This window comes from Pinus tabuliformis, chromosome Q, assembly GCF_031772625.1.
Source record: "Pinus tabuliformis cultivar Carrire ecotype Pingquan chromosome Q, CPIR1, whole genome shotgun sequence".
NCBI classification, from domain to species: Eukaryota; Viridiplantae; Streptophyta; class Pinopsida; order Pinales; family Pinaceae; genus Pinus; species Pinus tabuliformis.
Window position 1 is genome coordinate 530,377,354 of NC_142296.1, and position 22,715 is coordinate 530,400,068.

The following is a 22,715-nucleotide window of genomic DNA, read 5'->3' on the forward strand; positions in this document are numbered from 1 at the left end:
AATTTCTATCACTTACTCTAATCTCAAGCCCTCACCTAACACCATGTTCACCATGTCCTTTCTTAAATGAACAAGATCCGTATTTAAAATATAATTATAATTTTAAATTCTTTTTAATAAAAACTAAACAAAACAACAAATTAATTACTATAAAAATTGTCTATTTAACATTATTATTTTATTTAAAATATTCAATAAATAATAATAAAATTGTCTCAACCAAAATATATATATATATATATTATTTGCGTATTAATTGAACATATAATTAACATAATTCTGTATCAATCATTGTTTATTTATAGAATTTCGAAAATTCCTACGAATAATAAATTTTTATAGAATTTCGAAAAATCCTCCGAATAATAAATTTTCACCCTTAACCTATTATATCTATTAACATCATGTATATTTTAAATTAGTGAATATCATGGGTACATGATATAATATCACTTTTAATTCTATTTTATATCAGCGGGTTTTTTGTTTGGGGAAATCGATAACTAATGGCGGTATAATATAATAATAAATTTGGTCATTGTTTTCGAAATTCCAGTTATGGTGTGCACTTTCTCATAGTTATCGTGATTTTTGTGCGGTATTGCCTCTATAGCTCAGTGGTAGAGCGTCAGTCTTGTAAACTGAAGGTCCGTAGTTCGATCCTGCGTGGAGGCAATTAGTTGCATTTATGTCTTTCGATCTTCCATATGCCGCTGCTTTAACAGGTCCATTTTGGCTTTAGCTATATGCCTTCCAACATTGTGTTGACTTGCTCCTTAGGTGCATTATTAGGATGATGGATAAACGATGTTATTACTTTGAAATCATATATCAATTTTAAAAACTTAAAAGGTAAAGAAATATTTAGAAAATGTTATTGATTTAATAAAGAAAATATTCAATTTATGTGAGAGGTTGTTATAGTGGTTAAAATTCACTTCATGTTATATATGTTTTGATTTTCACTTAATCTTGCTTAAAATATATTTGATTTTTAATTAATCTTGCTTAAAATATATTTGATTGAGAGGTTGTTATAGTGTTAGTGGTTAAAATTGACTCCATGTCATATATGTTTGAAGGTCCGTAGTTCGATCCTGCGTGGAGGTAATTAGTTGCATTTATGTCTTTTGATCTTCCATATGCCGCTGCTTTAACAGGTCCATTTTGGCTTTAGCTATATGCCTTCCAACATTGTGTTGACTTGCTCCTTAGGTGCATTATTAGGATGATGGATAAACGATGTTATTACTTTGAAATCATATATCAATTTTAAAAACTTAAAAGGTAAAGAAATATTTAGAAAATGTTATTGATTTAATAAAGAAAATATTCAATTTATGTGAGAGGTATGTGAGAGGTTGTTATAGTGGTTAAAATTCACTTCATGTTATATATGTTTTGATTTTCAATTAATCTTGCTTAAAATATATTTGATTTTCAATTAATCTTGCTTAAAATATATTTGATTGAGAGGTTGTTATAGTGTTAGTGGTTAAAATTGACTCCATGTCATATATGTTTGATTCTTAATTGACCTTGCTCAAAATATGTTTGATTCTCAATTGACCTTATTGGATCATTAATATGTTTGATTGAGAGGTTGTCATAGTGGTAGTAGTTAAAATTGACTCCATGTCATATATGTTTGATTCTCAATTCACCTTGCTCAAAATATGTTTGATTCTCAATTCACCTTATTGGATCATTAATATGATTGATTGAGAGGTTGTTATAGTGGTAGTGGTTAAAATTGACACCATGTCACATATGTTTGATTCTCAATTCACCTTGCTCAAAATATGTTTGATTCTCAATTCACCTTTCTCAAAATATGTTTGATTCTCAATTCACCTTGCTTAAAATATGTTTGATTCTCAATTGACCTTGCTCAAAATATGTTTGATTTTCAATTGACCTTATTGGGTCATTAATATGTTTGATTCTCAATTGACCTTGCTCAATGAAGATTGGATCATTAAATTTATTTCAATGTTTAAAGTATGGAAAAATTGGAGGAATCAACTTATAGGAGCAATTTTATTTGGTGTGATTCAATTTGAAGAATTGGGGTGTAAAACCTTTTGGGGCCATGCTAAGGCTTCAAATATTTTTCTTTTGGAAGTAAACTTTCTTGCTTAATTAAGCATGAGACCTTGTATGATATTTATGAGGCCCCTTTTCAGGGTCTCAAGCTTCTATGAAAAACTACTCAGTATAAAAAGAAGAAGAGGAAGAAGAAGAACATTGTTTCTTACCACTACCTAATTAATCTTTTTTTCTATTCATTCCACAATATGTTTATGATTACCACAACATATTTAAATGAACACAATATGATTCATGAGCAATTTATATAATTTTGACAATAACAAGAAAAATATTTGGTTATGGTGGCTTGCTTGCAGTGTTCCTCTTGGGACCACTTAGTAAATATACTACCTTGCCAACTATAAACAACCTCTGAATTTAGGCTTCTGTGATCCATAATTATAATGTTGGGAATCTTTCGGTAATAATCACATCCAAAGTATTTGGTCGACGCGTTTCGAACCAACCAGTATGGTTCATCATCAGGACCAGATGCAGAGTCAGATCTAGGCAACCAAATAAATAGTGATAGTGATGGAAAGAGCTAATAATTCGATCGTTAGAGTATAATGACTAGCTTTGACCCACAAACAACATATTCGACTTCCTAGCCCAAGGAACCTCCACAAGTTCCCTAGCCCTTTGAGGCCGAGTACGAAACAACAATCATAGTAAGTTTGAGTTTTATATACCAACAACTTCCCGATGTTCCACTTCAAAATCCACTTTCATAGTGCAAACTCCCTCTCACCTTTCGTCAATGATACAATAGTCAAGGAGTAAAATGACAATCTGACACAATCATAATATTGAGAAAGGTGTAGTAACCAAATTGAAGTAAACTCATAAGAAGATATCACTTCCCATTTAGAGTTCACAACTAACCTATCCTCCCATCCTCCTTAACCTACTTCTGCTCCCTTCCTATCCATCATTTGCTTTAATATACTATGATATTGGCCATACTAATTTCACCACTAATAGAACAAAAATGGCGAAAGCATTGACCATATCAACCTAACGTCCCGAGTGAATAACTAGAAATCGTCATCACATGTCTAGATGAGTGTATCCATAACATACCTCCCATGTCTCCAACTTTGGAGCTTATACAGTGGGAAATTCCTCTACCCCTCATCAGAAAAGCTACGGACAAGACTCTAACATGCACCACACTACAACATTGGTTCTAGATGGTTGTCATCGAATTATTTAGTTGGCATTCATGCTAATTGCAATCTGCACCTTACCCAATGTCATAACATTGCATATAAATTAATACAGATTATAATATAACAATGTGCATCGTACCATTAGTCATTCAATGCCTTAACATTAGCCAGTTAATAGCATGGATTTCTAGCTATCACATAGCCTCCTTCCAACTTGTAGGTTAGTTATCATACAAGCACACACACACACACACACATATAAGCCTAATCATCATATTATCTAACTTGGTATTCACGTACCAAAATTTCTCAATTAAAATTATCATGCTAAAATAAAATCATACATCTAATAATTTAATCAACAAAACATATTTCATGGAGTGTTTTATATAAATAAGTCCATATGTCCAATTTGAAATGCAACAATATTACGTAGTGTTCATTAATAATGTTAGTGTCCTATATTATAGTAGTCAAAAAATAAGTTTTGGTCTTTTCAATTTATTTGGAAAATGTGTAAGGGTTAGGCTATGATCTTGTAGAGATTATTGGTCCTAATGTAGAATAAAGGTTTCATCGTTTGATGTAATTATGTTAGAATGTGTGAAATATTATGTAAGTAGTTATTAATTCCTTAAGAAGTTGATTTAGGAGAGTCTAAGGTCATGTCTCACAAAAAAGTCATGAGTGAGGAGGTCACAGTGTTTTGTCTTATTATCATTGGCACAAAGTTGTAGGGTCAGTATGGTCAGTTAGAGTGTCAAGTCACATTGTGCCATGACATCACACAGGTACAACAGTTAGGAGATGTGCTATGCTTCTGACAATTGTTGCGGATTCGTCATTGAAGTTCAAAATTGCAATCATCGCCCTTGAAACGCGGATTTAGCCACCTTGGGAGTTCAAAGGTTTGTTTATCTTCCAAAAATACCACAAAACCCTTCATTTTTCCATCGAGAGCTTGCCATACATTGCTTTGGCTTCGATGTACAAAGGTTGTAGGGGAGACGTTGTGCTCACAGGTTGGTGTTACACTCACTGGCAGGTGTTGCATTTTTTTCGAGCCAATGGTTAATCGCATATTCCATGTGCCAAATCCATATTTCCCTAAATCATTAGTCTTGCATGTTGTTATATTTTCTTCTATCTACTAAGAAAAATGCCTAAAGACCCAACAAAGCTTGAATTTTAAAGCTCACTGTCTTCCCTGTAGAATTCACTATGTTTTTCCTCAGTGTTGCATTTTTATGTTGTCACCCCCTTCAAACGCCCAAAGATTTGTTTTCCACCTATATATTGAAGCTTTGAATTCCTTTAAAATGGTATGAAGCCTCTTATCTCATTGTCACCAACCTCAAATATCAAGAAATGCTCTTTCTTTCATGTGTTGTGCTACTCGTTGCGCCTGTGTTTTTATTTTTTCCACTGTGAGTTCGCTGTTGTTTTGAGGTTTTGAGAAGTGAGTTTGATGTGAAAGCCTGCAATATAGGGTTTTCCATCCTGAATTGTCATAAAACCCTAATCTAAATTTTAATTTCATTACTTGTCTAGTCAATTTAATGTCTTAAATTGCTCTACATAAATTATCAATCCGGGTATCGTAAATTGATGAAATGTGGTGCACTATATGTGCTTAGTTAACCTTTCTCTTACTTCGTTGTTTTATAGTTTATTTTGTTTTTGGGGTTTTGTTCTTGTTGGTTTTCTAAGGTCTTAAGAATACTTTTAAAGGACAAGTATGGATAAAGATTTCAAGACAAGGCCTATGTCCTTAATGGTAACTTCCAAAACTTAGCACTTCAAAAGAACTTAAAACATGTTATTGATGGAGTTAGTATTTAAACAAAAGTGTAAATATACAACTAGTTCAATCAAAATAAAATGCAATAATCAAATAATGAGAGAATGACTATGAGACCCAGTATCCTTACTGCTTCAGCAAAAGGACAAGATGATTCTATCACGTCATTAGTTCATTAAAAGGCTATGTGCATCACTAATCTACAATCAACTTGAAAGCAATTTATGTACAATAATATACATGTTAAAAAATAAAATAAAATGCAGTAATTCAAATTGTACATTAATATACATGAAAATCAGAAGAAGAAATACAAGAAATTAAAGTGACAACTATACAAGGCAGGGGCCCCCTACTACCTATGAAATCAAATGCTTAAAGGAAAAATAAAGACATCAAATAAAGGACTAATGACATCGGCCCAGTATCTATGCTGTTGATTTAAAATGAAAATGAAATGTGAAATCTAAGTGACACTACATAAAGGAGACAAATCACACTACTTTAACCTTTTCTTAACCTTTTTTCCTTTCAGCTAGATTTATCATGTGATAACAGTTATGAACAAGTCAGCAATGTGAGTCTTAAAGCAAACTAAACCAAGCTGTACTAAGTGATATTTTGGCTCCAATAAAGTTATTTGATTATGGAAAAAGAACCATCAATAGATGAACAACTTGATATCTAAGAGCAGAAAGTAAAGTGCAAGTTAAAGAAATGATACTAATGAAAATCAAACTAGAAAAATAAAGGTCAGCAACATAGACAAGATGATCACATATGCCATTAGTCATGAAATCAAAGCAAAATTAAACACACTTGCATGAATTAAAATTGCATGAATGAAAAATCTAATCTACCTTACATTCTACAAAGCAATATTTACAAAATGAAATCTACTCTACTTACATCCTAATATGCTCCATGACATCTACTTCACATCTTCTTCCATGTTGAGAACACCAAAGTTTTATTCAATTTCTTCAAAAGTACAAAGTACAAAAGCTTTCAAAAGCCATGGGACTAACAAGCTAAAAGGACTAAGAAAAGACTAAAAGGGAAGACTAGCAAATGAAGGAGAGAGATCTCCTATTTATACAAAAAGATGAGAGCCATCTCATTAATGATAATCCATGAATCTCTCCCTCTATCTCTAGAGTCCTAATCAAAATAGGAACTGATAAGACACATGTATTTTTAGAGTTACAATACAATTAGGAGATGTGACACATATCCTCATGATCCCATGATTCTTTCCAACCAAATTCGAATTTGGCCTTAGGGTGCCACATAAGGGTCTTCTAGAAGTCTCCTTTCAACCTACACATGTCAACAACCTCAACCCATTTTTTAGGTATAAGAATATGCACATTATTTTCTAATGTTTAACCACAAATTCACTTAAAAGGCTTAGAAATAATAAAGATTGGAAAAACATAAAGGTGGCCCAATGATAATGAAAGTGGGATGAATGTGGTGACATAGTAGTGAAATGGAGATGAAATGGAGGTGATATAATGGACATAATAGTGAAAGTATAATGCAAATGAATGACATTTTCAAGACTCAACATACCCCCCAACTGAAGCTATTTCATGTCCTCATGCAATATATATTACATTAACTCTTTTGATCCTTGAGCTTTGGCTTAACTTTGCATGATATCATTTGATAACTTCATATTTCTGCAAAGTGTTTTACTTGAATTGCAACATGGTTGGTTCTTGCGTTACAACCATTTTTTTTCTTTGTTGTTGCCTTCTACTTTGATATTTGAACTTTGCCTAATGATATTTTGATTATTGTTGCAAAGTATATCTTTATTGGATTACATGATGGTTGGTTCTTGTGTGACAACCATGATTTTGTTTGTATCCAATTTATCCTGTAAGCACTTTTTCAAAAGCCATTGTATGCTCATAATAGAAATGTAATAATTAATATATGTTGGAAGTATGTGAGCTCGTAAATATCATATGGACATGGCAAGATATGAATATGAATGTATTCCCCCCCCAACTAATGGTATTGGCAATTTTATGAAATGAGAAAGAGAAATGTTTTTCCAACAATTATCATTCTAGCTTTTTATGGAATTCTATGGTCAAAAGTTAGAAAATGACGTACCTTCACTTACCCTTTTGGAATGGATGAGTTGTATGTGTAGTGGCTGAAAATTTCTGATCATATTCTTCTTCAAGTGGCTGAACAAGAGGAGTCATGGATAGAGAGATAAGATGACTTTTATTGCTTCTACTAAAACTTTGTTGAATCTGCTCCAAAATGATGAAAATAATAGTCTTCATGTCTTCAAAACTCATTGGCACAATTCCTACTATGTGAAAAGATGTTCTGATGTCGAACATAGTAGGAAATTGTTGGCTTAGTGGCCATTAATGGATGCCACTAGTCAACACGAGAACTCTCACCATTGATGACAATGAGAGTCAAGATGCCCAAACACATCTTGCTAGGTACGAATGAATTTGCTGATGTCGAGTCACCTAGAAGATCTAACGAACAAGGGACATTAATGTATTCCCATTGTTTGTTAGCATGAGGACTTGCCATTAAGGCATGCAATCCTCAAGGTGTTTTTACAAAGAACTTAGACTCAAAGGACTATGGACTCAATAATTTGCATTGAAGCAGGGCTTATTTGCGGAATGAAAATGACAAGGAATGGAAAATGAAAATGGAAAATGGCAATGGAGAACAGAAATGGCAATGGCAATAAGCATGTGAATGAGCCTCTTGCTTTTATTTGTGGGTTATGAATGGACAAAAAGAGATGGAAAGTGTATGTGAATGTAAGTGGAAAATATGGAGGAAAATGGGATGAGGTGAATGGTTTATTATGAAGTATGGATGTGATGGATGGATGTGATGGAGACAATAGTATCTGAAAGTTTTTCAAGTGTTTGGATCTGATTTTGCATCAGCATATTTCCTCTATGTTGCTGATCATCCTCTTATGAAACAAATTGGTCTCTTAGAAAGACACCATTCTCTTGTAGTCATTTGTCCTTCCTCCTGAAACCTGCAAAAAAACTAATACTTCTTCTGCAATGGAATGTAAGATTATCAAAGGAGAGAGGTGATCAATCTCTCTAGTTATGATATTTACACACAAAACTAAGAATTTTTATTAATGAAACAAGTTCTCAAAGGAAAAATCAAAAGAATTTATACCTGCTTTGGAATTAGTGCCTCAAGTTGATGTTGCTTCTTTTCAGCAATTTATTTCATTATTTGCCATTTCAAACTCTAATGATATATTTCTCATTGTATAGATATTGTTGAGATCTTTCCAATGGTACTTAAATCATCAAAATCTAATTTTGTATGAGAAAGATAGGCTGATTTGAACAGTGAGGTTTTTCTGGCTACGGAATTGGGGAACAGCGCTGTAGCTAAAAATCTTGAATAAAAAGTTAGCCATTCATCTTTCATTATCAGTCCAAAATTAATCAATACCTTCAGAAAAGTGAGAAAATAACTTGTTCATTTCATTGATTCAAAATTATTATTTTTTTCTTGACATGCAGCGACTTAGTGTGGCGACTTTGTGATAATACACAATTTGACTTCCCTTTGACCGGGGTCTTTTTCATCAAATTTGGTTGAATGAATAGGACACCATCCATGTACCAACATTTCCCCAGCTACCCATGTGACTCGTTTTGCTTGATGACACCTGCAACCTAGAGTTTAACAAAACAGCTGCGGAAACGCTGTATTGGCTGCGGAAAGCCTGTGTGAGCTGCGGAAACGCTGTATTGACTGCGGAAAGTGCAGAGTGTAGAAAGTACTGTGAAATGGAGTGGCTGTGTGCATGGAAGAAAAAAAAAAAAATGTGCCCCTTCAAGACAACTAACTTAACTAGTGCAATTCACGGTTCAGCTCTACCAAGCTTTGTTTGGAAAATTGCCATGTTTTTGTTGAGTCTTCAATCTTGGAATTGGCTGCCTTCACCGATAAATGCAAAATAGCCTTCCCAAACAGGCCTCGGTAAACAACTTTCCCAAAAAAACCCCTTCATATCGGGCCTGGGTTTAAACGTCATGAGACGCGGACATCCGTCCCCTGCATCTATAGTGGGAAGCCAACTCCATGTATCTTCCTTTAAATTGTAAACGGCAAAATCCATACATTGGTAGGATGTGAAGCACACACAATCTTCCACTCCCACGCATTCAAACGAATGAAAAGAAGTCCTCTTAAAAACTATTGGTAAACGGACTGTAATCAATGTTTGAAGCATGGAGTTTGCAGCGGGAGTTATGCGACTATGAAGAGCCGTATGAGTTTAAAACACGTCTTTATTGATGGCTGAAACTGAAACACAGTCACACGTTGCATGGGACTGTTAGTTATTAAACACATGCAATCAAGCTTGAATAACAGCACATGAGATTCCTATTTGGATTTCTCCTCCTCAGGCACGCGGAACACATTCAAATTATCTGTTAATCAATTCAACTCCAGTTTTTTTTCACGCGGCAGCAAGAAAGAGGCTCCAAAGAACCGAAGATTTCTCCCAGACCGCCACGAATTTCCTCAAACGGTTTCTGGGTTATCTAATTAACCCACCTGGCAAAAAAAACCCATGTTTTAGTTTTTTGAAATTTGTCTCCATTTGGGCAAATCGAACGTTTTAAGTTTGACGTTTTTTCTGTGTTTACGTTTTTTTCTGAGTTGCTGCTTTTCGACTGTGAAATTGATTTCCGAAAAAAAATTGTTTTGAGACGTACTCACAGCATATGAATTTTGATAAGCTTGTTCCATTATTGAAATTCTATTTTCATGACAACTGAAACAAGAATTGCATGTGCAGTAGAGAAACTCCTGTTGTTCCATTCAATTTGCTCGAATTTTGCAAGCTTGCAGTAGCCTTTGAAGTATAGCGGAGTGATCACCTTGGTTGTATCGTAAAAAATCTTACACAAAGCGATGCCAGCAATCACAGATGTGAACCACAAAATTGGCTGTTCCATTGCATACTTTCTTAAAAGTGAATCTGATCGGTCTTCATAAGCCTCTGACTCCACCAAATTGGTTGCAGTATTCAACATAGTGATCGGGTATATCAATTTGAATTGCTCGCAGCAGAAAACACTCAGAAGATTAAAAATCATTTGAATTGGGTGGCTAGGTGGATTTCACGTAAATCTGCTCTGTAGCCAACACAACTGCAACCGATAATTGAAGGAAGCGGAGACACAATGTCAATGCAGAGGTTCAGATGGTTGTGGTTTCAGGAACATCAAAGCTACTCCGAGCTAGAAAACTGGCCATGGCTGAAGGACAAGCGCAGGGATGTAAGCAACTCTCTGTTTCTGACTGATAATGTAGCTATCCAAGGGTGAAATCAACTCAAAAATATGCCACTAAATGATGAATGCCTCCTACAGGAACCAACCTCCAAAAATGCACAATTCGGTCCTCTTTTTTCTCATATATATAGTGCATTTTTTATGTTGCATGTTTATTTCAGGCCAAAGCTTGATCAAGGAGGCAGATTTTTTTATTGAAGCCACAATGAAAACTAGGAATGGAGATAGCCATAGATTGCTTTTCTCTTTTTTTTTTCTTCTCTGAAATTGTAAAATTTTATAAAAAGGATTAATGAGTTTCAATTTCAGGCAGCAAATACTTCAAGAAAAATATGCTAAAAACAAGACTTTGACTGAGGTCCTAGGCTGGTTTTTCATCGATCTGAGCTGGGTGACTAGGATAGGATCCATGTCGGGACAATTTTGGAGATGCCCATGTGGTTGGTTTTTTTCATTGGATGCCTGTAACCTGCTAAACCTTGAAACAGCTGCGGAATTCTCAGCTAGCTGCGGAATCAGGGCAGTTTCCGCAGCTAAGTTGCAAAACCTTATTAAAACAGGATACAGTGTTTTGAAGACCACTACAAACCATAACCAGACAATTTTGGACAATTTGAACCTATCAAAGCAGTTGAGTTTCATTTTTTTATTCTTTTTTCAATTTTTTTTTTTATTGAATCAATTGAAATGATGAATTTTATTTTGTCTCCTATTTTTTTCTTAACAATTCTTTTTCTGATCCTCCAGATCACACAAAGTGCAAGAGGAGAGCATACTCAAGAATTATTATTTTTTTTACTTAACAATCCTTTTTCTGATCCTCTAGATCACACAAAGTGCAGGAGGAGAGCATACTCAAGAATTGTTAATTTTTTTTCAGATGTAAGAAATAAGGTCTCCTAATTACACTTCCCCGGCAACGGCGCCAAAATGTCTAGTCAATTTAATGTCTTAAATTGCTCTACATAAATTATCAATCCGGGTATCATAAACTGATGAAGTGTGGTGCACTATATGTGCTTAGTTAACCTTTCTCTTACTTCGTTGTTTTATAGTTTATTTTGTTTTTGGGGTTTTGTTCTTGTTGGTTTTCTAAGGTCTTAAGAATACTTTTAAAGGACAAGTATGGATAAAGATTTCAAGACAAGGCCTATGTCCTTAATGGTAACTTCCAAAACTTAGCACTTCAAAAGAACTTAAAACATGTTATTGATGGAGTTAGTATTTAAACAAAAGTGTAAATATACAACTAGTTCAATCAAAATAAAATGCAATAATCAAATAATGAGAGAATGACTATGAGACCCAGTATCCTTGCTGCTTCAGCAAAAGGACAAGATGATTCTATCACGTCATTAGTTCATTAAAAGGCTATGTGCATCACTAATCTACAATCAACTTGAAAGTAATTTATGTACAATAATATACATGTTAAAAAGAAAATAAAATGCAGTAATTCAAACTGTACATTAATATACATGAAAATCAGAAAAAGAAATACAAGAAATTAAAGTGACAACTATACAAGGCAGGGGCCCCCTACTACCTATGAAATCAAATGCTTAAAGGAAAAATAAAGACATCAAATAAAGGACTAATGACATCGGCCCAGTATCTATGCTGCTGATTTAAAATGAAAATGAAATGTGAAATCTAAGTGACGCTACATAAAGGAGACAAATCACACTACTTTAACCTTTTCTTAACCTTTTTGCCTTTCAGCTAGATTTATCATGTGATAACAGTTATGAACAAGTCAGCAATGTGAGTCTTAAAGCAAACTAAACCAAGCTGTACTAAGTGATATTTTGGCTCCAATAAAGTTATTTGATTATGGAAAAAGAACCATCAATAGATGAACAACTTGATATCTAAGAGCAGAAAGTAAAGTGCAAGTTAAAGAAATGATACTAATGAAAATCAAACTAGAAAAATAAAGGTCAGCAACATAGACAAGATGATCACATATGCCATTAGTCATGAAATCAAAGCAAAATTAAACACACTTGCATGAATTAAAATTGCATGAATGAAAAATCTAATCTACCTTACATTCTACAAAGCAATATTTACAAAATGAAATCTACTCTACTTACATCCTAATATGCTCCATGACATCTACTTCACATCTCCTTCCATGTTGAGAACATCAAAGCTTTATTCAATTTCTTCAAAATTACAAAGTACAAAAGCTTTCAAAAGCCATGGGACAACAAGCTAAAAGGACTAAGAAAAGACTAAAAGGGAAGACTAGCAAATGAAGGAGAGAGATCTCCTATTTATACAAAAAGATGAGAGCCATCTCATTAATGATAATCCATGAATCTCTCCCTCTATCTCTAGAGTCCTAATCAAAATAGGAACTGATAAGACACATGTCTTTTTAGAGTTACAATACAATTAGGAGATGTGACACATATCTTCATGATCCCATGATTCTTTCCAACCAAATTCGAATTTGGCCTTAGGGTGCCACATAAGGGTCTTCTAGAAGTCTCCTTTCAACCTACACATGTCAACAACCTCAACCCATTTGTTAGGTATAAGAATATGCACATTATTTTCTAATGTTTAACCACAAATTCACTTAAAAGGCTTAGAAATAATAAAGATTGGAAAAACATAAAGGTGGCCCAATGATAATGAAAGTGGGATGAATGTGGTGACATAGTAGTGAAATGGAGATGAAATGGAGGTGATATAATGGACATAATAGTGAAAGTATAATGCAAATGAATGACATTTTCAAGACTCAACATTACTTCCACCCTACTTTTGCACTTATAACACCCTCCTCCCACATCTACCCAAGCAACCGACCAACAGGGGTAAACATGCGACGAGAGGCCACTATGACATGATTTGATCTCCTAATTCAAGTTAAGGAAGTGGAACCGAAGGAAACACACCATACATACATTCAACATCAGCATTAGGAACCTCAGGAACCAATCCAACCTTTCTGCCAACTAACCCCTGGGTCCCACTGAGATTTTGGACCACTTGACCTCTAAATGCTCTCATGCTATGGGCATGCTAGCATCCAAGGACCTATGGATGCTCTCACAAGCCTGCAAGACAATTTCCAGGGAACGTTTTTCACAATGTTGTGCCAACGTCCCCGGGATTTGAGCCACTTTTTCAGGCCCAGAGCCCAGGTCACTGCCTAGAATAGAATGGCATCTTCATAACAATAAGATAACAGGGAAATGACAATGCAAAAAGAATTACTTGAATAAGACCGTGAATGGACCCCTACTAGCCATGACAGGTATTTCGTCAAACATATCACGAATATGTAAACTACAAGTTTAAATAATATATCTGATCATAGGGGTCTCATACTTAGCTGAGAATCGCTAAGAGACATTGATGCAACACATTGACTGCCATTTCATCCATTAGGTCATAGATACATTATTCATTCATTTACCAATAAAAACATGATGAGATCCATATATAGATATTGTCATAAAACATATATATATAACCATCATAATAACAACAGGAATACCAATGAAATCATAGCCATATGATCCACATATAAACCATTATAATACTCATAGAAAAACAAGGAGAAATAACCTCATATTGATGATGCAAAATCCAAACCCGGGATGGGACTTCCACGTTCCACCTGACAGTAGAATGGCTGAGCCAAATCTCTCTTTATCCATTCACCCCCATGCCATATTCCAAGCATAAATGTGGGATCTCATAGAACACATCAATACAAAACTATCCGGGGCTTTCAAATGCCATTCACCTCAACCCATCAAACAGTGATTCCACCTCACGGACATCACAAAACCATCATCAGATTGGTCTCTATCCAAGCCTTCTAGATCATTTGTTCCAACCAAGGCTTCTAGGACTAGTAACTCAACCCACAGTTGTTTTCAAACTTCCAAAGCATTTGTTCAACCAAGGCTTCTAGGACTAGTAACTCAACCAAGGGCTTCCATAGCGTTTGTCCAACCAAGGCTTCTAGAACTAGTAACTCAACCCAAGCTATTATAAGGCTTCCAGAGTGTTTGTCCAACCAGGGCTTCAACGAACTAATAACTCAACCCAAGCTAAGGAAACATGAGAACCGACCAAAACAAAACAAGGAAATAAACCCATAATGTAACACCCTCCTCCCACATTTACCCAAGTAACTAGCCAATCGAGGTAAACATGAGACGAGAGGCCACTATTATTGGATTCGACCTCTTATATGACCTTAAGGAAGTGGAATCAACAGAAACACACCATAGAGACATTAATCATCAACTACAGGACCCTCAAAAACCAATCCAATAATTTAGACAGCTTGCCTTGGGGTCCCACTGATTTTTTAGACAACTTAAGCCTCAGTCGCTCCCATGCTATAGGCATGAGGGCGACCAGAAACCCAAAGTCGCTCTCACAGGCTTGCCTTCCAGTGACCAGAGACCAAAACTCTCATTTCTATGCCAGCGACTCTGGGATTTGAGCCACTTTTTTAGGCCCAGATCCCAAGTCACTACCTAGAATTGAACCATCTATTCAAATAAGTAAAATAACATGGAAATGATAGTATTAAAGAAAAAACTTGTTCAATACCTTGATTGGACCCCTACAAACCATGACAGGCATTTTTTCAAACACTAAGTAAATATGCAACCTACATGTGTAAATAATAAATCTAAGCATAGGGGTCTCATACTTATCTGAGATTCGCCATGAACCATTGTTTCCTTATCACTTTAACTTTAGTTCCATCCATCAGGTCATAGATAACATTGATCATTCAATTACAAGTAAAAACATGATGAAAGCCATACATGGTTGTTGTCATAAAACATGTAAATAAACAACATAATAGTGACAAAATTATCCATGAAATCACGTCCATATAAACCACATATAATCCATCATAATACTCATAGAAATACAAGGAGAAATAACCTTTCATTAATGATGCAAAATCCAAACCCGGATGGGACTTCATGTTCCACCCGACCGTAGAATGGCTGAGCCAAATCTCTCTTCAACCATTCACCCTCGTGCCATATTACAAGCATGAATGTGAGATATCATAGAACACATCAATAAAAACTCATCCAGAGCTTCCATAGGCCATCCACCTCAACCCATCAAACAGTGGTTCCACCTCACGGTCAAACATCACCAAAACAATCATCAGATTGATCTCTATCCCAACCATCCAAGGCTCCAGAGTGTTTGTTCCAACCCGGCTTCCAGGACTAGTATCTCAACCCACAGCTTGCACTGAGCTCTAGAGCATTTGTCCAACCAAGGCTACGGGACTAGTAACTCAACCCACAACTTTTACCAAGCTCCAGAGAGTTTGTCCAACTAAGGCTACAGGACTAATAACTCAACCCAAGTTGTTACGGGGCTCCAGAGCGTTTTTCCAACCAAGGCTACGGGACTTATAACTCAACCCAAGTTGTTGCAGGGTTCCAAAGCATTTGTCCAACCAAGGCTACGGGACTAGTAACTCAACCCAAGTTGTTATAAGGCCCCAGAGCATTTGTCCAACCAAGGCTCCAAGAACTAATAACTCCAACTTTGAGTGACTATGGAAAATCCCATGTGTATAACTATGATTTGTAATAAATTTTATCATTTTCTTGCTTTTCTTATACAAATCACCAATACATCTATATTGAGGTTCCTTGATCTTAATAATATTATGCATCAAAAGATTCATCGTGTGAACCAAAAACCCAGACCAAAATATGTTGGGGTATTTATCCTCAATGGTTGCTCTCGTTTCCTTACAATTAGAAGCATTATTAGTGATGACTTACATGACATTGTATGGTCCAATACTTTCAATTGTTTGAAGTAATTATTGTGCAATGTTGATGGCAGTCTTGAAATTTTTTGTGTAATCATGTGTTGAAAGGAAGACCAAACCAGTAGCAGACACACCAATAACACTTATTAATGGCTTGCCTTTTACATTTATCCAACCATTAGATATAATGTATACCCCATAGTCATTCCAAAAATTTGTCAATTTACCCAAAGAATGTGTTATTTTGGCTTTCTCATGATCAAGTCTCGCGGTTCTAGCTCTGTCATACCCAAGGTTTTTGTATCCTTTAGGGGCATTATTGATGGTTCCAACCTTTTCATGCCAATAACGTGAGTGAAGAACATTGAATGGTATCCCACATGCATAGAGAAACCGGAAAATTTTTGCATCCACATCAATCCTACACCCTTGATCAGGGAAATATGATATGGTTCTACACCTTAAATGAATTTATTTGGATGTGCCTCCATATCCACTACCATGGGTGGATGATGATGGATTTCTTATTCTATGTGATTGTGGGCTAGTGGTGTCATGTTCAAAGTCACCATTTGATCTTTTCTATTTGTATTGGGCTTCCTCCTCTTCCCCTGCATATTTGTCTCTTTGTTGTGATGACACACTTCCATAGGTTTTGATTTATGTTTTCTTAGTTCTATCCCATGTAATTTTCCCACAAAGATTCTTTTTGGAATGGATATATGAACTTGTGTAAGTGATTTTCCAATGGAGGCATGTAAATTTAGTGGTTCCATCACCTTTTCCTCCTGAAATCCTAGTAACATATTTCCACACGGGGGTTTGGTCTACCTTGGTTTTCTTTCCATCATCATCTCCACTCTCCCATCCTCCTCCTCCTCCTCCTCTTGGTACTCCTCTCCAATATTTCCTAATCCACCACTACCCACTTCTTCATCATCTTCACCACTCCTTCTGTTGCTCCCCAATTCCATCATAACAAAAAAAGTAACCAACATTAAGAGAATGTCAAGCCATATAGCCATGATGTTTGGTGGAGTTATAGTTCCTTTCTTGCAAGCAAATGAAGGAGGAATGGGAATTGGGAAAGAGTATGAGAAGAGAACATCTTTCATTCAACATATAAAAAACACAAATTCAACATGGAAAAAAATGCGATTAGACACTACCTCTTTGGATCTCCAATGGTGATTCCTTCAATATCCCAAACTCTCTAAAATGGCAGCCTTCAATCTCCCTTGTAAACTCCTCAATCTCCTCAAGCTCAAACCCTCCCAATATTCCTCTCTCTGACCTCCTCTACTCAAGCTCCAAAATCCCTCTCTTACTCTCTCAATCATGCATTGTGGGAGGGGAGGAGACCTTTTATTTCTTTTGGCCCCTTCCTTCCCTCCCAAAAAAATTCGTTCGAATTTCCCTTTGCCATCGGAGCATTTTTTTTGTCACAGAATTGTTCCCGCCATTTTGCTTCCCAAGTTTAAAATTCGTTACCGGAGCGAACTAGAGTGATGAGGGAGAGATCGTTCCCTCCATCACTCCCATCAAACAGGGGAGCACAATTTTTTCTAGTGAGAATTCTCTTGGGGTCTCTCGTTATGCCTTCCCAAGCAGAGCACACTTCAAGAGCGGATTTGGGGGGGTAGCTCCCCCGCAGCCTTGTTCCCTTACTCAAATAAAATAATTATCATATAAAGCTTGTCGTGTATCTATGCCTCAGCTTCAATATTGACAAGGAATGGTCATGTATAATGAGCTCTTAATATATATTTTCTCTTTTATATATAATATGTTTTATTCGAAGTCACAAATGTTGCATCCCCAAGTCACACCTCCTACAACCTCAAGCTACAGTTGTTGCAAATTCAACACACATTTACTACAACCGTATACAAGAAACTATTTTATGGAATTTTTGCTACAACCTTAAGTTACAGTTGTTGTTTCCTTACTAAAATAAAATAATTCTTGTATAAAGGTTATTGTCGTGTATCTATGCCTCAGCTTCAATATTGACAAGGACTTGTCAAGTGTGTGCGTGTGTATATATATATATATATATATATATATATATATATATATATATATAATTTTTTTATTCTAAGTCACATATGTTGCATCGCCAAATCATAGCTCCTACATCGAGCCATAGTTGTTACAACTTTAATGCACAGTTATTGCAACCATATACAAGCAATTGTTTTATGGAATTGTTTTTGCCACCTTAAGTTGCAGTTGTTGTTCCCTTACTCAATTAAAAGAATTCTCATATAAATTTTGTTGTCATGTATCTATGCCTCAGCTTCAATATTGGCAAGGATTGGTCAAGTATAATGATCTCTTAAAAATATATATATATATATTATTCTAAGTCGTAGATGTTGCATCCCCAAGTCACAGCTCCTACAACCTCAAGCCACATTTCTTGCAACTTTAAAGCCCAATTACTACAACCGGATACAAGCAATTTTTTTATGGAATTGTTGATGCAATCTTAAGTTACTGTTGTTTTTCCCTTACTCAAATAAAATAATTCTCGTATAAAGGTTGTTGTCGTGTATTTATGCCTCGGCTTCAATATTGACAAGGACTTGTTAAGTATAATGATCTCTTAATATATATATATAATATGTTTTATTCTAAGTCGTAGATGTTGCATCCCCAAGTCACATCTCATGCAACCTCAAGTCATAGATGTTGCAACTTTAACACAATATTAGTACCACTGGATACAAGCAATTGCTTTATGGAACCATTGTTGCAACCTTAAGTTATAGTTGTTGTTCCCTTACTCAAATAAAAGAATTCTCATATAAAGGTTGTTTTCGATGTATCTATGCCTCAACTTCAATATTGACAAGGGCTTGTTAGGTATAATGATCTCTTAATTCCCCATTATTTTCAAAGTGACTATGACTGATTGTAAAGCCCACCCTTTTCCTCTCACCATACATTCCACTATCTTAGAAATTAGTTGGGGGGAGGGGATTTTGTCACTCTTTGAACTTCCAACTTTTATGGTGTACATTTTCCAATAATGAATCATCTCATTTTAGTTACTCCCTTAAAGTACGTTTTTCAAGCAATCTATGCAAATCCTTCTTAAAAAAATAGCATTAGGTGTCACTTTCCATGGAGGACCATTCTTATAAGTATTTTCATAAACTTTAACAACAATGTTGGCATTAATGACTATATAGGACTTTTGTGCTATTCTCTAAAACACTCCATTCCACTACACATTAGGTGATGTTTTTGAACTAGATTTAGTCTTATATTTGTCTGAGTTAATGTAGAGTTTTCTTTAGGGCCTCCAAACATCTAGATGGAAGCTTATTCATTTTTTTTTAATTGCCAATGACATCGGTCTTCCGAAGTGAGTTCCTTCTAAATGTCGCCAGTCTTACGATGCCCTAATGATAGTCTTCCAACACTCATTCCAACGGGACAAACATCGCAACTATGGCAGGTTCATCGCAATATTTTTTTTTAAATTATGACGTCGTCAATATTTCAACCCCAGTTCTGACAGCAAAAACGTTGCAACTATGGCAGGTTCGTTGTAACATTTTTTCGAAAAAATTACAACATTGTCAGTCTTCAGATGCACGTTCCAATGGCACAAATGTGGAAATGATGGAATATTTGTTGGAAAATATTTTTGTAAAATTCTTGCCGATGTCAGTCTTCTAATGTCAGTTCCGATGGCACAACACATCACAGCAAAGGGAAATTTGTTGGAAGAAGTTGACTTCCGGCCAGTTATCCAACAATGGTTTGTGAGTGACGAATATGTAAGAGATTTTGTTAGAATTTTGACGCAATGTCAATGAGTATATCTGACGAATAGATGTCAAATATTCTACGACTGTTATCGTCGAACTTCCGACAAAAAATGAAGATGTCAAAATTACAATTGTATCAGAAACGACATTTCATGAAATATCTTTTTTTCATTATAGTGATGAAACATCATCGCAAGAATGACAAAGAGCCATCAAAAATTGGGTCAATAGTTAGTAGTGACTCTTCTACAGACTTATTTTCTCTTAAAAGAAATAAAACATACTTCTTGCTGAAAATGATGAATTTCTTGTCTTGGTTAACACTTATCAGCGATATTATTTACTTTCCCTTGTGTGCATTGATGGTGAATGATTTTCCATCCTTGACAAGTTGATATTGGTTGGCCCTCCGCATGAATATTTGATCTCACATGTACATGTAGGGACTCCCAAACATGACTCCGCATACATCAAGGGGAACCACATCTAATTCTACTTCATCAATAAAATCAACAATGATAGAAAATCTAATTTTGCATTGTTTCGTTACCTTCAACTTTGCATCCTTATTTACCCATCCCAGTGGATATGATCTTGGATGATCATGAACATCCAACCTCAATTTCTTAACTAGCTCAACTGCAATGAGATTCGCCTGCAATCCTAATTCAAACAAAGCATCAATCTTGGTCTTTTTGACCTATAACTTTATATGGAATATTTTAGTCATTTCTTTCTCTTATTGTTGTTGAAGACTACTTAGATTCACCTCCTTTTGCATTGACATACTGATGATCTTCTCATCCACATCAAAGTTTCTTTCAACTTGGTTTCTCGAATCAATGGCCATGAGATTCTTCTTCTTTTTGTCTTTCTTTTTTTTCTTTTGGTTAAGATCTAGATGCAACTTCCAGCACTTTTCCTCTATATGGTTGTCAACATTACAATGGTTGCAGTGGTTGTTGGTATCTTTGCACTATCGTGTTGTGGGTGTTTTATTTTTATCTTTTCCCCTTTTTTTATTCTTCTTCCCCTCCTCAGAAGTGTCTTGTTACTCCTATTTTGATCCACTTGATTTAACTTTCTTCAAGCCTATGTTCTCCAGGTATTGTGCCTGTGCACAAGCCTCATCCACCAATTTGGGCTAGAACAACATCACTTGCTCCTACAGATGGTGGTGTAGGCCCCCCAAATACTTTAGGAGTACACCTCAGTTCTTTGGGGAGATACCCAACATTATGGCCATGTTTCTAAACTTTGTGGTATCCTCTTGCATGCTTTGCCCTGACTTTTTCCTGAAGTAGTGCTACCGGATCCACTGGTCCTCTACATACCCAATAGGGTAAAACTGTGACTTAATGAGGGTTTTGAATTCCTCCCACTTAGTCACTGGAGATTCTCCCTCCAACCTTAAGGTCTTCGTGTGGATTTCCCTCCAAATCATAGCATGGCCTTCTAATTTGAGATACGCAAATGAAATCTTTTGTTCTTCCTCAATTTGATGAACACTGAAATACACTTCTAGTTAATGGAACTAGTGATTTTTCTTCACAATGTTGATATCACTTTATTAAAACTTTATATCGACCTTTGATTCCATTTTAAACAAGGGTTGTGATTGATTCATGATACTCAAATTAGCTTGATCTTTTTCGGGTTCTTTCTTCGGTTGGTTCTTTGTTTCTTCTTGATCCTTTGGTCCCCCTTCCGATTTTTCCTCTGCATTTGAACCCACATCTTCTCCAAATATCCAAATATTATTTCTCATGGCTTCCATGAGGAGATTTACATTATGATTTATATCTTTGACTTGTTGTTCCAACTGTGAAAATATTTCCTCTACATGATCACAAGGGTTAGTCACTGATTCGTCAATCATGATTAGGGTTTTATGAATTTTGGCCTAACCGATATAGACCCCCTACAAATCTCCACACTATACCCAAAAAATCTTGCTATGACACTAATATGATCCAAATTCTCGTGGATATTCCACTAGACAGATCGTCACAATAGTGTTAAACACACATGGAAAACATAGAATAGAAAAGATAAATCAGTGAGTACATTTTTTTATTAACAAGAGATTTACATTTATAGTACATTATGTGACTCTTGGGTTTCAGATCCCAAGGTCTCTTGGACTTCTTTGTCCATTCGACTTCCACACTAACCCACTTAGGATTAGGTGTCCAACATTCCCCCCCTTAATCCGAAGGGTTATGTATGAGTCCAAGAAGAGAGCTGTAATACAAAATGTGCAAAAAATGCATGGCAGCACTAGGCTGAATGTGCTCTATGAAATGTTGGTAAAAAAGGGCGGTGGTTTAAGGATGACCACCAACACTGGAATGCTTAGTGCAGTTCCCGGAACTCTTCCAAAACTGGCAAGAAACTGAAGTTTTCTGCTAGAGGAAGTGATCCTATTGTTTTAAAGAGGGAAACCTTCAACCATAAAAGGGAGGTCTCACCCCACATAAAAGGTAAAACTTCAACCTGAAAAGGGAAGTCTCAACCTGTGATGGTTTAAGGATGACCAACAACTCTGGAATGCTTAATGCAATTCCTAGAACTCTTCCAAAGCTGGCAAGAAGCTGGTGTCTTCTGCTAGAGGAAGTGTTCTCAATTTTGTTCCTGGAACTCTTCCAAAACTGGCAAGAAGCTGAAGTCTTCTGCTAGAGGAAGTGTCCTAGATTGGCAACTGAAGGCATGTTCAGGCATCTTTGTCTCTGGCTACAACTC

The 22,715-nt window shown here is 35.6% G+C and overlaps 1 non-coding gene across 1 annotated transcript; it reads left to right on the forward strand.

Moving 5' to 3' along the window:
- The first annotated feature begins 603 nt into the window (after positions 1-603).
- TRNAT-UGU (transfer RNA threonine (anticodon UGU)) lies at positions 604-675 on the forward strand. The gene has a single exon. It is a non-coding gene; the product is annotated as a tRNA-Thr (tRNA).
- Positions 676-22,715: the final 22,040 nt, after the last annotated feature.